The following is a 21569-nucleotide window of genomic DNA, read 5'->3' on the forward strand; positions in this document are numbered from 1 at the left end:
AGGAAGGGAGGGAAGGAAGGAAGGAAGAAGGAAGGAAGGAAGGAAGGAAGGAAGGAAGGAAGGAAGGAAGGAAGGAAGGAAGGAAGGAAGAAGGCATTTTTTTGCAATATCATCTTTGTCATACTCTTAAGATCCTTAAGCCCAATGGTGGGAAAGAGTGTCTCTGGAATTCAGGTCCAGCAGAGAACAGAAAAGGTAACCCTATTGCTGTACTCCATGATTAACAGAGTCCCCTAAGTAACAACTTATGAAGCCCAAAAATGTACCTGAGACAGCAAGATAAAAATAATTGGTGAACTTAATATTTACTTGGAAATATTACTTCCCCAAGCTCCAGTCCTGGTGCAAATAAACTGCAGTTTGTAGGACAAACTCATCATGTCCAAAACCTAATTCATTACCTTCTTTCCTAAAATTCCAAAGTCCTTACTTAGTCAATGGCATCACCAGCATCCATTTCACATGGTTCCCAAACTAGGTGTGATTTTTGTATCCTCCACTCCCTCACACCAGCTGGCAAAATCCCATCGCACCTGGAGAATCCTGTCAGCCCTGCTCTGCATTGGCTCTCCCTTTGGTCACCTACACATCTTCCCATGGTCACTCCAGTTCAGGCCCTCATTCCCTCCAGCTAGACAGCTAGTGGCATAGTTTCCCATCTATTTCCACTGAATAAATGAATCCAGTGCAGAGTTCCAATCATTTCACACCTGTAGGGGAGACTCCAGAACAGAACTCTTACTTTCAACTGAGTCACACTGCTCCTCATATTAAACTCTATATTGTTACTCAAGTTCTGATCAATGAAACGTAAAAATAACAATTGCTGTGTGGTGGCTCATGCCTGTAATGCCAACACTTTGGGAGGCCAAGTTGGGCAGATCATGAGGTCAGGAGATTGAGACCATCCTGGCCAACATGGTGAAACCCTGTCTCTACTAAAAATACAAAAATTAGCTGGGTGTGGTGCCAGACATCTATAATCACAGCTACTCAGGAGGTTGAGGCAGGAGAATCACTTGAACCCAGAAGGCAGAGATTGCAGTGAGCCACGATCGCACCACTGCACTCCAGCCTGGCAACAGAGTGAGACTCCATCTCAAATAATAATAATAATAATAATAATAATAATAACAATAATGATAAGTGTTAGAAAGAGCTGTGAGGAACCACTGGGAAGGCTGACTCCACTGGAATGCATGCCCCCTTTACCATTCTCTCTTCCTCATTCTTCTGTTCTGCAATGCAAGCATGGTGGGTAGGATCCAGCAGCCATCTCAGACCATGAGGTAACTGAAGATGAAAGCCTGTTCCACTAGAACAGAAAAGCAGAAAAATAGGAGAAGCCTGGATCCCTGCATGACTGCATGGAGCTGACACACTTGCTCTGAACTGCCCGACTCCATAGTCCTTTACATAAGAAAGTACTCATCTGTACTTCAGCCACTGTTTCTCAGGTCCCTATACTCACAGCTGCATGTAAAACATAAATGACAAAATTTTGCTCTCAAAAATCATTGGTAGCTCTTAAATTCCAATGAAACAATGTCCCAGTCCCAGCACCCATGGCAATCCCAAATCTGGACTTAAAATTCATTTCCAATCTTGTCTTCCACTCCTTTCCTTCATGGAATTAATAATCTAGCCAAATGAAACAGCTGTGATTCCCAAGGAGCATGGCTATCACCAACTGTGTTAATAGAATTGCAGATCTTTCATGCTGAAGAAGAACAGGACCTCGGCAAGCCTCTAGAGCAGGGGCTTTATGACAGTTTTTATCAGTGAACTGTAAACTAAAACCTAACACAAAACTCCAGATGTAAAAGATTTTTAAACAGCAGGCTGCTCTGATTTGAAACCCATGAGTCTGGTCCAAATCTTATTGTATTTCCTTACAGGTGAGGAAACAGGCTTACATGGGCGGAGGTGGGTATTATTGGTCCAAGGCTGGTTAATAGCAGGTGCAGAACTAGAACAGAGGCTTCCCAATAGCTACTCTGTCTTTTCCATTATTTTTAGTAATAAGTGATGCCAAAAGAGGTGCTTAATCCAAGTAAAACTAAGTAGGAAGACTTCCAATGCCCATCTTTCCGGTTAAGAGAAGAGGGACTCATAGTAAACAGGGATTTCCAGGCCTTTTCAATTCTGTCATCTAGAGTATCTAGGGATACATCATAAAGCATCTTGGGGTTAAGTCCTATCAATCTGGAATTTTCCAAACACCAGAACATTTCCAGTTCAGACCCATGCCCAGCAGAGCTGATGTAATTAGTGCAGCATCCAGAGAAGTGAGATTATATACCAGGTCAGAAGCTGCATCTCCCTATGATACTCATAACATCCTATTGGCAGGTGTTCACACTATTAAAAAATATCAAAATGTTGGCTTGCCCAGAAAAACCAGGCAAGTTTGGTTCTTTAGTCATCATGAGAGAGTTCAACGACCGTACATGGCAAGTTGAGCTAAAGACGCCTGTGCCATCAGACCTGCCAAAGGGGACTGGGAAAACCTTTACTCTACCTGACTGCGTGTAAGGAAAGTCACTAATCTCTGTATATCAGAGGATGAATGCATCATTGAAGACAGATCCTTCAATGAATCATTAAAGAAAGAATTTCAGAGAAGATCAAGACCTACTTCAACAAGGTGAAGTTCTGCTTTGCTACTTCCCTGTTTCAAATTAGGTCTCTTCTCTCCACTTGGATTATAAAACCATAAAGGAGAAGACAAAGTTTATGCCCCAAGATAAATATTGTCTAAGGAGAAATTAAATGGGATGCATTGTTGAGGACAGAACAGAGGGAGGGGAAGACACAACTTCTGTAGGTTCCCAGGGGACAATAGTGGCTGACGAAAGTTCTTACTGTGACCCTCGGCAGTGTTCCTGCTTCTCAGAGAGAGGGCAAGGAGAACAGAGGCGGAATGCAACGGGCCACTCACCTTCACCGAATGGCACCTGACTGGGGCATGCACGGGCAGTAGATCCTCTGCATCACAGCCTGACTGCTACACACTACGTGACCTGGGGCCGGTGACCTCTCTAAAACATCTGTGAAATGGAGGTGATAATATAGTACTGACCAGATGGGGGTGTTAGGAGGAGTAGCACCTGGCACGCGGGAAGTATTCAATACATCCCCAGTACATGCTAACTATTATCATGATTTACACTCATATATTCACCACCCAGATAACCCGTAAATACCTTAAAAGCAGACACCATGCCCTTACTTCCCCACAGTACACAGGATCCATACTAGATACTTTAAAAGTGTTGGTTGATTGATTAATGGGCATGGAAGAGGAGACTGAGCTCCTTAGATTACATGTGACAGCATGTTCCAGTTTTCAAAGAAACTCCATACGAGCCCTGTTTTTGAGGAGAAAGTAGCAAATTCTTGCACCTTTTAAAGTGTATCACAGTGTCCCCTACTTTCCTCCATTTCACAAGTCAAAGAAGAAATCTGTCAGGAATAAACGAGGGATCACGAGAGCCAGGTAAATGGACAGAGGGACAGGCTTCCCCTCTAAGGCCTGCAGCTCGGGCTTCTGCCAGGGCGGCTTTGCCTTCCCGCGTGCAGCCACCGCGTTCAGACTTGTGCCGCAGCTCCCATAAAACCCACTGCGCCTTTTTCCTCCAGGAGATCGTCCTGCCTTTGTCTTCCAGCTCAGTTCACACCATAAAACCCCACAGCCAATTGTGCCTTTTCATTTGGAATGATCAAAGCGGTAGCTGTCTGATGCAGAAGCAAGCACCTTTTAAATACATACATGTTTTTAACTCGGATTCAAAACAGTACCCTGGGCTCACCTGTCCCCTAGTTTTCTGAACAAGGTATGCATTTCCCCGGTGCAGGCAGGAAAGGTCACGTGGTCGCGCCTTCAGCAGGAGCAGCAGCAGCAGCAGGCCGCCGCCTATCCCGTCTGGGGAATCAGGTTACCTGGAATGTCGGCCACTTCTCAGAGTCTGGGTAGAGGCCGGAGTGACTGGGTGCGGGAAGTGGAGGACTGTGGGGGACTGGGTGGAGAAACCAGAAACCTGGGAGAAGGAAAACAGGTTTCCCTTTCTAGGGCGCCCGTGCTGCAGGCACATGTAGTTGGGGGCTGGTGGGGAGAGGGCGGGGTGGAATGCCAGTTACTTTTGTCTTGAAACAAAGAGAGAAGAAGAGGGAGGTGCATTTTTTGCCTGCGAATATATGTGAAATACATACCTGAAGTTGTACTGGGTGGGGACCTCAGTCCTTGGCACCCACACTGCAGTGGGACAAATTAGAAGGGTCATTGTATAAGCAATGTCTACTGAGAATGGCTGTATAATAGGCGTATTGTGGAATGCACACCTGGCTCCTGCAAAGCTAGGGAGTGAAAAACTACTTTCAGGGAGCCATCGAGTGAGCAATAGGATGAAGGTCTTCTGTTGGTCGGAACGAGGCCGTGCACATATACAATTCCAGGCATTGTGCAAGGTCTTCACAGAGCCCCACGTATGACGAGTGTGCCTGCCAACCATTTATCAACCACTGGGTCTTCTCAGTATCCCCTCAATTTTTTCCTAAGACAGCGGGGGAGCAATTTGCGCTCTGCCCTGCAGAAGTTGTGAAAATCACATGCTAACAGGCAAGTTCCTCCAAGGTTTGCTTCTAAGTTTACGGTGGACAGTCTGGACAGAGGCAGGGGAAGAGTTTATTCTTTTGGAAAAGTAGATATCTCTGCAGGGGAAATAGGGCACCTTGATTAATCCTTAACTGGAAAAGGAAGAAAAATCAGATAATATCCTTTCTGCCGTCCCCTAATACCTTCAGGAGTTCAAACGTTTTCCAAGCCCGCGGCACTTGGCAATTATAATTACACAGTAAAATACCTAAGGTTAATGAATAACCTCTAAAGGAAGTTACTTCACATAATGATAGCAATTTCTCTGAACTAAATGTTAATAATAAGGCCTGTAATACTATGAGAAGGAAATGGTGGCAATTGGCAAATGCAACTCTGTTGCTTGGTAACAAAACCTGAGGTATGAACATTTTCTTTACCTGACGGGAAAGGGGTGGGTGGAAAGATTACAGTTCCAGCCTGAACAGTTGGAAATGCAGGCAGCCTTAAGAAGCCCACGGCTGTCCCGCAGCACATAAAGTGGAAGCATATGTAGCAGATCATTTTGTTCGCAGAGAGAATTTGGAGGGGGAATAATTCCCTAAGAATTACTTAGCAGCACAGTAAAGGAAATGGGGTGTAATCTGTAAAGAGATGGAGGGCAACCTAGTTCACATTACCTGGTACAAATCACTGCTCGACAAATAGAACATTTCAGCAAAATCCACCTAAGAGCTAAATCTTCTCCCCTGCCTCTGCTTCTGTTTGTTCCGGCAGAGACAGACACTTTGATCCTCCTGTTTTTTTCTGTTTTGGAGCAACTGTGGCATTTGAGAGATGAATTAGAAAAGGAATGCAATTAAGACAACCTAACACTGCAATGTTCCTCGAAGAGGAAAACTTTATACGCATTTGAACTGCAGGCGCATATTGCGTTGAGTAATTATTGGTAGGCTGAATTGAAAGACCCTAGAGACAACTTCTTGCAGCTGGTCATTAGTCAACAGGAAATAGACTACAGCAAGGTCATTATTACCTTAAACCATTACAAGAGCATATTCAGCAAGAGGCTGAGATAAAATTGAGGGCTTTAAATCCCTGTTTGTTTTATGGCAGTGGTTTTCAAATCTGCCAGAATATTTATATCACCTCAACAGCTCTTTTTCAAATACAGATTCTGGGGCCCCACTCCTGGAAATTGATACGGTAAATACAGGATAGGTGCCTGGGAATGTGTACTTTAAATTCTCCATGGTGTTCTGATCATCAGCCAAGTGTGGAAACTGTTGCTCTAAATTATGTTAGCAGTGGAGTTTTTTGGTTTGACCAAAGATAGAAAGTGAAAGTGACTAATTTTTGGCACTTGAAACTTAATATATTTTCATTTTTGCTCTAAGTTTACCTATACAATTAAAAAAGTGAAATATTCTAAGTACATTATTTTTTCATGTTTCATTTTTTAATATTAAAAAAGTGTTAAAACTGAATATAATACCAAAAACAATTGACTTTCTGACTATACCATCATTTAATTAAAAGCTATTTTCTGTAACTTGAGCATTTTCCTAAGTAGCCAGATAAAATCATCTGCTACAGGAGTCTTAAAAGGCTCACACTTTGCCCACAAAATGGGCCAAGTTTGTCCCCTAATCTTGGTTATTTTTTCATGATGTTCCTTATGAAGTGTTGGCCAATGCTTTTAGAAGCCGTTGGTAGCCGGGCGCGGTGGCTCACGCCTGTAATCCCAGCACTTTGGGAGGCCAAGGCAGGTGGATCACGAGGTCAAGAGATCGAGACCATCCTGGTCAACATGGTGAAACCCCGTCTCTACTAAAAATACAAAAAAAATCAGCTGAGCATAGTGGCGCGTGCCTGTAATCCCAGCTACTCAGGAGGCTGAGGCAGGAAAATTGCCTGAACCCAGGAGGCGGAGGTTGCGGTGAAGCCGAGATCGCGCCATTGCACTCCAGCCTGGGTAACAAGAGCGAAACTCCGTCTCAAAAAAAAAAAAAAAAAAAAAAAAAAGAAGCCGTTGGTAGACTTCTTTCTTCCAATATTCCCTTCACCACATGCTCCCTCTGAGTTCTCTCTTCACTTCTTTCATTTCTTTAAAAATAACAATCTGCTATTATTTAGCTGTGGGTCTTAATGGACTAGTATTATTTTGGCCAAATAACACAAGTAATAGACAAATAATAACTGGGTGGGTGGGCAACTTGATTCAAAGGGATGACTTGAATAGCACGAAGATGTTTGGGACCGATTAAAATTTTTGTCCTGAAAATGATAATATCTTACACACAGATGGAGTTCTGAATCTTTAGAATCTCTGCATTCACTATGCACAATGCAGGAAATTACATATTAATAAGACTTTCTAACTATATTCAAAGAAATTAAAAGCCATTGACTAAATAAACAAGAGAAACACCATCAAAATAATTAAAAATAAACACTACCAGAATGTGTAGATTGCCTGAGCCACAAGAAATGTGTGTCTCACAAAGGGTAGAACTGATGACAAAAGCTATTCCCATTTTCCCTAAATTCCCTACAAGTCCTTAACATGGCCAGAATTAGGTTCACCTTAACCCCAAATCCTAACTTATGGGAAAATTCTTTAAAAGAGATCAAGTTCCCTAGCCTTACAGCCATAGTCTGGGAGCAGTAGGAATTTCTGAGTACCTCCACTATGGTACTGATAATTCTCTGGACATCTAGAACAACTCCCCTCATCCCCAGTCCTGCCCCAAAAGACATACACCTTAAAGATCACACAGAGAAATTCTGATTCACCAGCCTGCTTGAACTGAGGCAGCCCAATATCGTTGAAAGCTGTGAGAGCTGTTTACTCACATCTTGCAGATGGAATGTGAGCCTTACAGAATGTGATTGGCCAGGTAGAGAAAAGCTACTCTTCCCTGAACACTCCTGGCCACTCCCAACAGCCTCCCTTTGGTCTCACAGAACATGTGTGGGTAATGCCAGTGACACCTTTCATGCGGCATTGTGATAGTGTTGACTTACCTGTCTCCAGCATTGGAATATAAACTCTCTGAGGGCAGAAAGTGGACTCAACCACTTTCCAGGGCTGAGCTGAATACCAAGTATATTAAAGGGTTAGATACTGATGATGAATGAATGCGTAAAGAGTGTTAAAGAAAACCAGAGCTAGAAAGTAAAATGGTAAAAAGACATTTTATTCAGGACTATTGCAATCTGGGAAAAAGTACAGAAATCAGTATAAAACAATGCTCAGCTCTTAAAACAGCATGAGGAAGTAAGAATTTATAGCCAAGGAGACTGGAGGTTAAAGGATTAAAAAAATCGGATCCAAGATGGCCGATTAGGAGCATTGCAGGATTGCAGCTCCCAGTGAAAGCACAGAGAGTGAGTGGATGCCGCATTTCCAGACAGATTTTTATTGCCCACAGGCCAGGAGATTCCCAGGTGGAGGACCCTCCCAGGCGGAGGGTCGCCAGCGTGGCTGGTTGGGCCGGTGCAGCTGTATGGTCAGTGACCCAGGGCAGCAGTTCTCCATACAAAATACACAGGTCCAGGTGCCATTTTAGCTGGCGATCGGGGCTCCAGGAAGGCAGAGTCACCCATTCATCTGACTAAAAAGGGGACTGAAACATGGAGCCAGGCCAGGAGATTCCTGGGCAAAAAAGTGCCACGAATCTCAGCGTCACTGTTTCAGCTGGCACAGTGGGTCGCTGCATGGGAAATCACACAGATACCAGTGCCTTTTCAACAGGAGACTGGAACACCTGGGAGAGAGTCGACCATTCAACTAAAAAAAAGGCTCTGAGGCAGGGAGCCAGGTGATCAGGCTCTGCTGGTCCCACCCCCATAAAAAAAACAGCAATTGGAAACGCTCTGGGTTGAGAGTTTCCCAACAAGTACAACTGAATCCGGGAAGGTCCAGCTCTGTGGGGGAGGGGCATCCGCCACTACCCAGGCACTCCACTACTATGGAGGTAGTCTGCCATTGCTGAGGCAGCCCACTGTTACAGAGGGAGTCCACCATTACAAAGGTGGGCCACCATTGCCAAGACAGCTTTAACTACACCCGTATAAACAGGACTGCAGGGAAGTTCACACAGCAGCTGGGTGGAGCCCACGGTGGCTCAGCAAAGCCTCTGCAAGCAGACAGTGACTAGGCTGCCTCCTCGCTGGGCAGGGCAGCCCTGAAAAAAGGCAGCAGCACAACGGAAACTCATAAATAAAGCCCTAACTCCCCAGGACAGAGCACCTGAAGAAAAAAAGGGGTTTAAGAGTTCTGCTGCAGCAGACTTAAACGTACCTGACTAGCAGCTTTAAATGAACAACGGAGCTCACAGCTCAGCATGTGAGCTCCTATAAAGGGCAGACTGTCTCCTCAAGCAGCTCCCTGACCCCCGTATATTCAAAGAGTCACCTCATAAAGGAGAGCTCAGACTGACGTTTGGCAGGTATCCTTCCGGGACAGAGATAGCAGAAGAAGAAACTGGCAGCAACCCTTTCTGCAGCCACTGCAGGTGATCCCCAGGCAAGCAAGGCCTGGAGTGGACCTCAGCAGTCCTACAGCAGAGGGGCCAGACTGTTAGCAGGAAAACTAAGAAACAGGAAGAAATAACTTCATCATCAACAAACTGGACATCCAGTCAGAGACCCAATCTGAAAGTCAACAACTACAAAGACAACAGGTGGATAAATCCACAAAGATGGGAAGAAACCAGCGCAAAAAGGATGAAAACACCTGAAACCAGAATGCCTCTCCTCCTACAAGGGATCACAACTCCTCACCAGCAAGGGAACAAGGCAGGATGGAGAATGAGTATGATGAATTGACAGAATCAGGCTTCAGAAGGTGGGTAATGAGAAATTTCTGTGAGCTAAAAGAACATGTTCTAACTCAGTGCAAAGAAAGTAAGAACCTTGAAAAAAGATTTGACAAAATGCTAACAAGAACAGACAACTTGGAGAGGAATATAAGTGAATTGATGGAGCTGAAAAACACAACACGAGAACTTCACAAAGCATACACAAGTTTCAACAGCCGAATTGACCAAGCAGAAGAAAGGATATCAGAGGTCGAATATCAACTCAATGAAATAAAACAAGAAGGCAAGATTAGAGAAAAAAGGATAAAAGGGAATGAACAAAGTCTCTAAGAAATGTGGGACTATGTGAAAAGACCTAATCTACGTTTGATAGGTGTACCTGAATGTGACAGAGAGAATGAATCCAAGCTGGAAAATACTCTTCAGGATATTATCCAGGAAAACTTCCCAACCTAGCAAGGCAGGCCAATATTCAAGTACAGGAAATACAGAGAACATCACAAAGATATTCCTCAAGAAGAGCAAGCTCAAGGTACATAATCATCAGATTCACCAGGGTTGAAATGAAGGAGAAAATGCTAAGGGCAGCCAGCAAAAAGGTCAGGTTACCCACAAAGGGAAGCCCATCATACTCACAGCACATATCTCAGCAGAAACCCTACAAGCCAGAAGAGAGTGGGGGCCAATATTCAACATCCTTAAAGAAAAGAACTTTCAACCCAGAATCTCATATCCAGCCAAACTAAGCTTCATAAGTGAAGGAAAAATAAAATCATTTTCAAACAAGCAAGTACTCAGAGATTTCATCAACACCAGGCCTGCTTTACAAGAGCTCCTGAAAGACGCACTAAACATAGAAAGGAACAACCAGTACCAGCCACTCCCAAAATATACCAAATGGTTAAGAGCATCAATACAATGAAGAAACTGCATCAACTAATGGGCAAAACAGCCAGCTAGCATCAAAATGGCAGGATCAAATTCATACATAACAATATTAACCCTAAATGTAAATGGGCTAAATGCCCCAATCAGAAGACACAGACTGGCAAATTGGATAAAAAGCTAAAACCCATCAGTGGGCTGTATCCAGGAAACACATCTCACATGCAAGGATGCACAAAGGCTCAAAATAAAGGGATGGAGGAAGATTTACCAAGCAAATGGAGAGCAAAAAAAAAAGCAGGAGTTTTAATTCTTGTCTCTGATAAAACAGACTTTAAACCAACGAAGATCAAAAGATTCAAAGAAGGACATTACATAATGGTAAAAGGATGAATGCAACAAGAAGAGCTAATGATCCTAAATATATATGCACCCAATACAGGAGCACCTAGATATATAAGACAAGTTCTTAATGACTTACGAAGAAACTTAGACTCCCACACAATAATAGTGGGAGACTTTAACACCCCATTGTCAATATTAGACAGATCAATGAGACAGAAAATTAACAAGGATATCCAGGACTTGAACTCAGACCTGGATCAAGCAAACCTAATAGATATTTACAGAACTCTCCACCCCAAACCCACAGAATATACATTCTTCTCAGCACCACATTGCACCTACTCTAAAATGGACCACATGATTGGAAGTAAATCACTCGTCAGCAAATGCAAAAGAACGGAAATCATAAAAAACAGTCTCTCAGACCACAGTGCAATCAAGTTAGAACTCAGAATTCAAAAACTAACCCAGAACCACACAGCTTCATGGAAACTGAACAACTGGCTCTTGAATGTTGATTGGATAAACAATGAAATGAAGGCAGAAATAAAGATGTTCTTCGAAACCAATGAGAATGAAGACACAACATACCAGAATCTCTGGGACACATTTAGTGCAGTCTCCAGAGGAAAATATGTAACAATAAATACCCACAGGAGAAGCAAGGGAGATCGAAAATTGACACCCTATCGTCAAAATTGAAAGAGATAGAGGAGCAAAATTTTAAAAACTCAAAACCTAGTAGAAGGCAAGAAATAACTAAGATCAGAGCAGAACTGAAGAAGATAGAGACACAAAAAAAACCTTCAAAAATCAATAAATCCAGGAGCTGTCTTTTCGAAAAGATCAACAAAATAGACCACTAGCCAGATTAATAACAAAGAAACGAGAGAATAATCAAATAGACGCAATAAAAAACGGTAAAGGGGATATCACAGATTCCACAGAAACTCAAACCATCATCAGAGATTATTACAAACAACTCTATGCACATGAACTAGTAAACCTGGAAGAAATGGATAAATTCCTGGACACTTGCATCCTCCCAAGCCTAAACCAGGAAGAAGTCGAAACCCTGAATAGACCAATAACAAGGTTGAAGTTGAGGCAGCAATTAAGAGGCTACCACCCAAAAATAGCTCAGGTCCAGATGGGTTCACAGCTGAATTCTACCAGACACACAAAGAGGAGCTGGTACCATCCCTTCTGAAACTATTCCAAATAATCCAAAAAGAGGGAATCCTTCCCAAATCATTTTATGAGGCAAACTTCATCCTGATACCAAAACCTGACAGAGACTCAGCAAGAAAAGAAAACTTCAGGCCAATATCCATGATGAACATAGATGCAAAAATCTTCAACAAAATACTGACAAGCCGATTGCAACAGCACATCAAAAAGCTTATCCATCACGATCAAGTAGGTTTCATCCCGGGGATGCAAGGCTGGTTCAACATACACAAGTCTATAAACATAATTCACCACATAAACTGAACCAAAGACAAAAACCACATGATTATCTCAATTGATGCAGAGAAGGCCTTCAACAAAATTCAACAGCACTGTATGCTAAAAACCCTCGATAAACTAAGTATTGATGGAATGTATCTCAAAATAATAAAAGCTATTTACGACAAACCAACAGCCAGTATCATACTGAATGGGCAAAAATTGAAAGCATTCCCTTTGAAATATGGCACTAGACAAGGATGCCCTCTCTCACCACTCCTATTCAATATAGTACTGGAAGTTCTAGCCAGAGCAATCAGGCAAGAAAAAGAAATAAAGGGTATTCAAATAGGAAAGGAGGAAGTCAAATTGTCTCTATTTGCAGACAACATAATTGTATATCCAGAAGACCCCATCGTCTCAGCCCCAAATCTTCTGAAACTGATAAGCAACTTCAGCAAAGTCTCAGCATACAAAATCAATGTGCAAAAATCACAAGCATTCCTATATACCAATAACAGACTGAAAGAGAGCCAAATCAAGAATGAACTGCCATTCACAATTGCTACAAAGAAAATAAAATACCTAGGAATACAACTAACAAGGAATGTAAAGGACCTCTTCAAGGAAAACTACAAACCACTGCTCAACGAAATAAGAGAGGACACAAACAGATGGAGAAACATTCCATGTTCATGGTTAGGAAGAATCAATATTGTGAAAATGGCCATACTACCCAAAGTAATTTACAGAATCAATGCTATCCCCATCAAGCTACCAATGACCTTCTTCACAGAACTGGAAAAAAAACACCTTAAACTTCACTTGGAACCAAAAGAGAGCCTGCATAGCCAAGACAATTCTAAGCAAAAAGAACAAAGTGGGAGGCATCACACTACCGGACTGCAAACTGTACTACAAGGCTACAGTAAACAAAACAGCATGGTACTGATACCAAAACAGAGATATAGACCAATGGAACAGAACAGAGGCCTCAGAGGCAACACAACATATCTACAACCATCCGATCTTTGACAAACCTGGCAAAAACAAGCAATGGAGAAAGGATTCCCTGTTTAATAAATGGTGTTGAGAAAAGTGGCTAGCAATGTGCAGAAAGCAGAAACTGGACCCCTTTCTGACACCTTACACCAAAATTAACTCCAGTTGGATTATAGACTTAAACAGAAGACCTAACACCATAAAAACCCTAGAAGAAAATCTAGGTAAAACCATTCAGGACATAGGCGTAGGCAAGGACTTCATGACCAAAACACCAAAGGCATTGGCAACAAAAGCCAAAATAGACAAATGGGACCTAATCAAACTCTACAGCTTCTGCACAGCAAAAGAAACAGTGATTAGACTGAATTGGCAACCAACAGAATGGGAAAAAATTTTTGCAGTTTACCCATCTGACAAAGGGCTGATATCCAGAGTTTACAAAGAACTAAAACAGATTTACAAGGAAAAAACAAACAAGCCCATTCAAAAGTGGGCAAAGGATATGAACATACACTTTACAAAAGAAGACATACATGAGGCCAACAGACATATGAAAAAATGCTCATCATCACTGGTCATCAGAGAAATGCAAATCAAAACCACATTGAGATACCATCTCATGCCAGTTAGAATGGTGATCATTAAAAAATCTGGAGACAACAGATGCTGGAGAGGATGTGGAGAAATAGGAACATTTTTACACTCTTGGTGGGAGTGTAAATTAGTTCAACCATTGTGGAAGACAGTGTGGCGATTCCTCAAGGACCTAGAAATAGAAATTCCATTTGACCCAGCAATCCCATTACTGGGTATATATCCAAAGGATTATAAATCATTCTACTATAAGGACACGTGCACATGAATGTTCACTGCAGCACTGTTTACAATAGCAAAGACCTGGAACCAACCCAAATGACCATCGATGATATACTGGACAGGGAAAATGTGGCACATATACTCCATGGAATATTATGCAGCCATCAAAAACGATGAGTTCATGTCTTTTGTAGGGACATGGATGAACCTGGAAACCATCATCCTCAGCAAACTGACACGAGAACAGAAAATCAAACACTGCATATTCTCACTCATAGGCAGATGTTGAACAATGAGAACACATGGACACAGAGAGGGGAACAGCACACACTGGGGTCTGTTGGGGGAAAATAGGGGAGGGACAGTGGGAGGTGGGGAGTTGGGGAGAGATAGCATGGGGAGAAATGCCAGATATAGGTGAAAGGGAGGAAGACAGCAAATCACACTGCTATGTGTGTACCTATGCAACAATTTTGCATGTTCTTCACATGTACCCCAAAACCTAAAATGCAATAAAAATAAAATCACTAAGACGAAACATCAGGGCTAAGGGAAGATTCTGACCAAACTAATCTAACAGGATTTTGCTGAAGGCAGGCCAGGGTGATCAGACATCACATGAAAGATGGTGGAGGATGAAGAACCCATCTAGGCATGGAGGGTGGTGAGACACGGAGGATGGAAGATTCATGCTAAAGTTAGCAAGCTTCATGCTGAAACAGGATTTTATAAGGAAGTGCACAGATGGGCCTAGGGAAGGTTCAGGAGCCTGATTACATTTGATCAAGCAAAGGATGTTTGACTCTGTTCTGCTAAAGGTTGCTTTCTCTGTGTTAACCATTATCTTCTCATTTATCTCTCTTTTTATTTCTTTTTTTGAGTTACAGGCTAGAGTGCAGTGACGTCCCCAACCTCCAAGGCTCAAGAGATCCTCGCACCTCAGCCTCCCGAGTAGCTGGGGCTATAGGTGCACACCACCATATCCAGAGAATTTTTTTAATTTTTTGTAGAGACAAAGTCTCACTATGTTGCTCAGGGTGGTCTTGAACTCCTCAACTCAAATGATCTTCCCGCCTTGGCCTCCCAAAGTGCTAAGATTACAGGCGTGAGCCACTGTGCCCACCATCATTTTTTTTTTCTTTTGAAAAGAAGACAAAATGCTAGAGATGCAGTTAGTCACTGGTACATTAATAGGAATTGTTATAGCTGGTGATTCTTGCCCAGATTAGAAACTCTGGTAGACTTGAGAATACAGTCAGAGAGAGATACAAAAGTCAGAATAAATAATAATGGGAAGAGACCTTTTTGCCAATAATTCTCGCTGTCCACAAGTTGATCTCAAACAATTCTAGTTCCTTCCCATCCCAGAAGACAGGCAGCTATATAGTGCTTGGTGATTTGGTTGATATGGGTGTGTCCCATAATCCACCACTAAGTTACTGAAGACATAATATGCACCCTACTTGAGGCCTAATATGGATAGTGATAATTTCTTGGTATATTACTTACCTGGTACAAATACGCACTACACAAAATAAACTTAAGGCAATTCTGACACTAACCTATAATAGGTCCGCAAGGAACATAAGATAGGTATGAAGATGGTCTGGAGGTTTAATCATGGAATCTGGAGTCAGAGAGACCTTTGTAAATCTGGTTCAGTCATTTTACAACCTGAATGACCTTGAGCTGATAACCTAAACATCAGATTTCTTATATGTAAAATAGTAATAGTAACACCCCTACTTTCTTGCAGGATTGTTTTGGATCAGCAATTGCATGCATAACTGGCCACTGGCATATAATAACAGTAAGCATGATGCTTTTATCACATGCTCAATGTTAATGAAATGGAATGGAATGGACCAACATATTTTGGAATTTCTCTGACCCAGACAGCATAGCCCATAGCTTTTCCTCCTAGGATACACAACCTACTTTAGACTATTATTTTTTTTTTTCCAGATGGAGTCTCACTCTGTCGCCCAGGCTGGAGTGCAGTGTCGTGATCCTGGCTCACTGCAACCTCTGCCTCCCGGGTTCAAGCAATTCTCCTGCCTCAGCCTCCTGAGTAGCTAGGATTACAGGCATGTGCCACCACACCTGCCTAATTTGTGTATATTTAGTAGAAATGGGGTTTCATCATATTGGTCAGGCTGAACTTGAACTCCTGACCTCATGATCTGCTCGCCTCAGCCTCCCAAAGTGCTGGGATCACAGGCGTGAGCCACCGCACCCAGCTGACTCTTCATTCTTAATGCACAAGAGAGTTTTAGGATTTGCTAAAAGTTAAATCTTCATAACACAAAATGAATGAGAGACTCAGTTGTTTTCCAGTTAACTTGATCAATAAACATGGTTAAGCCCCATAATTCAAATCATTATACTTCTTGGTTTGACTGAATGTGTATGCTCAAAACTGTAAAACTGCTTCTGCTGGTGAACATCAAGGACACAGTATTAAGAAACTTATTCTTTAAAATCATGGACCTTGAGAAACCTGCCTTTTTGAAATCTTATCAGGGATTACAAGCCAAAATGAAACAGCTTTAAGCTGAGTAGGCTAAAGCAGCATAGCTTTGGTCCAAGAGCCAATCAACATTATTATTCCCAACTTCTGTTAGAGATAATAAAAAGTTTTCTCTTTTCTTTTAAAACTAATCAAAACCTTCTGCACTCACTCAGAAATATATATAAGCCCTGTTCAAGTAATCTTAAAGGAGGCTGTGTTCCAATATTCAGTCTGTCTTGCTAAACAAGATAAATGTAGACTTTTCCCCCTAGAATTGACAGTCTGTTTATCTGAACAACAAAACCCATAGTATATGTAGTCCTTAAAGCCTCTATGAGCAAGAAGCCCTGATCTGAATGTCCACTTTTAGGTAACTTTTTGCCATTACCATAGGAGAATTGGGGCTTCTCTTTTAAACCATCCTCCTTAAATAATTTTATTCCTGTAGGGTATTTACCCCTGCCATGTGGGTCCTCTAAAACGTAGCATATGTGGTTTCTGCTTAGAGTAAACGCTGAACACTGGTGATATCAGAGGATACAACTAGGTAATCTCCAGGTGCCTGGGCTTTTTGAGCTTGACCTAGATGGACACTGATCAGAATGTTAATGATCTGTCCCATTTCCATTTCTGGTTCAACTTCAAATTGACTTCCCAAGGACTAATACTTCTCTCACTTCTGATAGCCCCAAAGGGTAACGGTAGGGGAGACAGACAGGGAAAGAAAACTCTTTGTGCTTGAATTCCAGGCCCACCCCTGGATTCTGATTAAAACCACATTCCTTTCAGCCACCAAGCCCAAACTCTGAGTCTTTCCAGGATTCCACTCCCTTTTTCATCTTCCTGGATACAGAGACCCAGGTGTGTCACCATGAGCTGCCCCTGCCCCATAGCTTCCATGTGCCAATCTCTGAACCCACCATGGTTGGTCAAGCTTCAAGTCCCCTACCAGCCCTGCTCCCCGTGCAACTTCCTGCCATAACGTATTCTAAAACCTTATCGAGGGCCAGGCATGGTGGCTCACGCCTGTAATCCCAGCACTTTGGGATGCCTAGACAGCTGGATCACAATGTCAGGAGATTGAGACCATCCTGGCTAACACAGTGAAGCCCCATCTCTACTAAAAATACAAAAAATTAGCTGGATGTGGTGGCGCATGCCTGTAGTTCCAGCTACTTGGGAGGCTGAGGCAGGAGAATCACTTGAACCCGGGAGGCAGAGGTTGCAATGAGCCGAGATTGTGCCACTACACTCCAGCCTGGGTGACAGAGCAGGACTTCATCAATCAATCAATCAATCAATCAATAAAATAAAACCTTATCTAAAGTTTAATCTCACTTTTTTTCTGAATTTTGGATATCACCTCTTATAAAGCCAACATCTCTCCCAAGTACCATTCTTAGCATAAATTTCCAAAACCAATCACATTTCATTACTGAGGATGGGGTAACTCTCTATCTCCTCATGATTTTGAAGCAAAGCCAATATCCCACTTTGTCAAATTATCTATGGGATTTTTACTTCTTTTCTGGGAGCCCCCCGCTTATCACCCCTGTGTGTATATGAAATAAACTATTTCTTCTGTTAACTTGTCCTTTATAATTCACAGGCTCTAATCACTAAACCTAAGAAGGTAGAGAAAAAGTTTTTTCCTTCCTCTACTGATAGCGTTCAGTGTGCTACATACAGCACACGCTAAGTAAATTTCGAGGAGATAAAATTATTTCATTTATTCAATCTTGATCTCAATTATGTCGACACTATCCTAAGCGGAAATCTGAAAACATTTACATTGATTTTAGCAAGTGAATGGTCAAATTAGATAATTCAGACACTGCAAATGAATTCAGTTTTGGTATTTTGCTGTTATATCTGGGATATTATCTGAAACTTCCAACCCCAAAGAAGTGGTTAGATGCGGGGGCTTTTGTATTATCTTAACTAAGAGTGACAAAGATCAGAGAAGAGACTAGACGAATGAATGGTGTTGGGCCTCTGGAGTGGGGATAAGTTGTGGGAAAATAATTATAAAATAAATGGTAAATAAGGTTTGTTTAGTAAGGTTTATTTTGCAGTTTGAAGTCCTCTTAGGTGATAAAAGTCATCTTCAGAGTCAAGGGTGTGGGGGAGATTTACAAATTGTCTATACAAATAGAAATTTCATTTACAAATGTAAATTTCCTTTACAAAAGGAAAATTTCTGCCCTGATTTTAGGCAGAAATGGGGAGAAGCAGAGACAATTATTTTTGAATGGCTACTGCTTGAAGAGTTGCCTGTGTGAGGTTTGGTGGCAAGAAACAGAAGTCAGAGCCTGTGGTTCCTGTTGCTCTTTGGAGGTGAAAGCTTCATTACATGAAGCTTTGCTTCTAAGATACAACTCTGCTAGACCTCTTGGACTCACCCAATTTCCTCATAGGCTTTTGCACTATCTTAAAAGATGTTTCTCTTAATAATATGGTGGAGACAAAATCAATAACATGCAATACATTTACTCAACATGGAAACCTGATTTTATCAGGAGAACAGATTAAAGGAGTCTTGCTTAGACTCCAGGGTAACTTACAGTTTTGCTAGCTTGTATGTGGGATGATTATAACAAGTTGTAATTCAGATAATGAACTTCTTAATGTGGGAAGTTTTTAGTTCAGGAAATAGGAGTTGGTGAAATTGAAATAAATGTATTAAGTAAATAAAGGGGCAAGTGCAAAGTACTTAGTGGCTAGAGTACTATCTATTTTAAAGAAGACTTGGAATAGAATATCTGGGGAGCTTTAATTCTTCAGTTTTTATACTATACTACCAAGCTAATATGTTGCTATAATTCTCTGAATCAATTTTTTAAAAATACAACAGCTATCTGGAGAAAGCACTTTGATCTCATTTTTATTTTTTAAAATGCATTTGATTATGTATATTTGAGGTTTACAACACAACGTTATGGGACACATATAGTAGTAAAATGGTTACTACCGTGAAGCAGACTAACATATCTATCATCTCACATAGTTACCTTTTTGTGACAAGAACAGCCAAAATCTACTTCTTTAACAAAAATCTCTAATACAGTATAATTTTACTAACTTTATCACTCATGTTGTACATTGGCTCTCTAAGCTCCTTTATGCTGCTATTTCGGTTGTTTGACATACATCAAAAAATGGGAAAGCCCCATTTCCTTTCCCTCCTACCCTGCCCAACATCCCCACCCCTATCCCTCCCATGGTAACCACTGTTTTGTTCTCTGTATCTGTGTATTTGAGCTGTTTTTCAATATATATATTCCACATAAAAGTGGGATTATGAAATATTTGTCTTTCTGTGTCTAGTTTCTTTCACTTAGCATGTCCTCCAGGTCCATTCATATTGTGGCAAATGGCAGAATCTCCTTTTCTTAAAGGTTGAATAATACACACACACACACACACACACACACACAGACACACACACACACACACACACACACACACACACACACACATATCATGTTTTCATTATCCATGTATCCACTGATGAACATTTAGGTTCCATATGTTGCCTATTGTGAATAATGCTGCAATGAATATGGGAGAGCAGATATCTGTACAAGGTGGTGACTTCCTCTTCTTTGGGTATATACCTAGAAGAGGGATTGCTGGGTCATATAATAATTCTATTTTTAGTTTCTTTAGGAACTTCTGCACTGTTTTGCATAAGGGCTGTACCAGTCTACAGTTTCTCTACTGCCTTGCCAACATTTGTTATGTCTTGTCTTTTTCATAATAACCATCCTTACAGAAGTGAGGTCGCTATTGCGTAGCGGTTTTAATTTGTACTTCCCTGACGATTAGTAATATTGAGCATCTTTTCATATTCCTCTTGGCCATTTTTATGTCTTCTCTGGAGAAACGTCTGTTAAGGTCCCTTGCTTATTTTTTAATAGGGTTGTTTTTCTGCTATTGAGTTATAAGAGTGCTTTACAAATTTTTGATGTTAACCCCTTATCAGATATGTGGTTTGCAATATTTTTGCTAGTCCATAGATTGCCTTTTCATTTTATTATTTCCTTTGCTGTGCAAAAGATTTTTGGTTTGATGTGGTACCATTTATTTGTTTTTGTTATTGTTTCCTGAGCTTCTGGTGTGATATCCAAAAAATCATTGCCAATACCAACATCAAGGAGCTTTTCTCCTATGTTTTCTTTCAGGAGTTTAATGGTTTCAGGTCTTACACTTAAGTCTTTCATTCAGTTTGAATTTATTTTCATGTATGGTGTAAGATAAGGGTCCAATTTCATACCTTTGATGTAAAAATCCAGTTTTACCAGCACTATTTATTGAAGAAATTATCCTTTCCTCATTGTGTCCTTTCTGTGCTCTTGTCAAAAGGCAGTTGACCATATGCGCTTAGGTTTATTTCTGTGCTCTCTTTTCTATTCCATTGGTCTATATTTCTGTTTAATATGCCAGTACCATACTGTTTTGATTACTATAGCTTTGTAATATAATTTTGATTCAGAAACTGTAATGCCTTCACACTTCATTTTTCTTTCTCAGCATTTCTTTAGCTACTCAGTTTTTTGTGATTCCATGTGAATTTTAGTTTTTTTTTTTTATTTCTGTGAAAAATGCCATTAGACTTTTGATAGGGATTGTTTTAAATCTCTATATTGCTGTGGGCACTAGGGACATTTTAACAAATTAATTTTTCCACCCATGAACACAAGATAATTTTCCATTTATTTGTGTCTTCTTCCATTTCCTTCATAATTGTTTTATAGTTTTCAGTATACAAGTTTTTCACTCCCTTGGCTAAATGTATTCTTAGGTATTTAATTTTTTGCTATTATAAATATGATTGTTGTCTTAATTACTTTTTCAGATGGTCATTATTTGTGCATAGAAATGGTACTTTTTTTTTTTTTTTTTTTTTTGAGATGCAGTCTTGCTCCATCACCCAGGCTAGAATGCAGTGGCACAATCTCAGCTCACTGCAACCTCTACCTCCCAGATTCAAGCAATTATCCTGTCTCAGTCTCCTGAGTAGCTGAGCCTATAGGTGCCTGCCACCATGACCAGCTAATTTCTGTATTTTTAGTAGACATGGGGTTTCACCTTGTTTGTCAGGCTGGTCTTGAACTCCTGACCTCAGGTGATCCTC

General features: G+C 41.2%; 1 long non-coding RNA gene across 2 annotated transcripts in view; it reads right to left on the bottom strand.

Moving 5' to 3' along the window:
- Positions 1–21569, bottom strand: part of LOC116560839 — a 167671-nt gene that overhangs the window by 108790 nt on the left and 37312 nt on the right. The window contains exon 1 of one of the 2 annotated variants that reach the window (XR_004273162.1): positions 3813–5335. The exons of the other annotated variant lie outside the window; for it this stretch is intronic. This is a non-coding gene — a long non-coding RNA (uncharacterized LOC116560839). Of the gene's footprint in view, positions 1–3812; positions 5336–21569 lie in introns of those variants that run through there. 2 annotated transcript variants of the gene reach the window in all.

Source organism: Sapajus apella, unplaced genomic scaffold (assembly GCF_009761245.1).
Source record: "Sapajus apella isolate SASKATOON/1434 unplaced genomic scaffold, GSC_monkey_1.0 scaffold27, whole genome shotgun sequence".
NCBI lineage: Eukaryota > Metazoa > Chordata > Mammalia > Primates > Cebidae > Sapajus > Sapajus apella.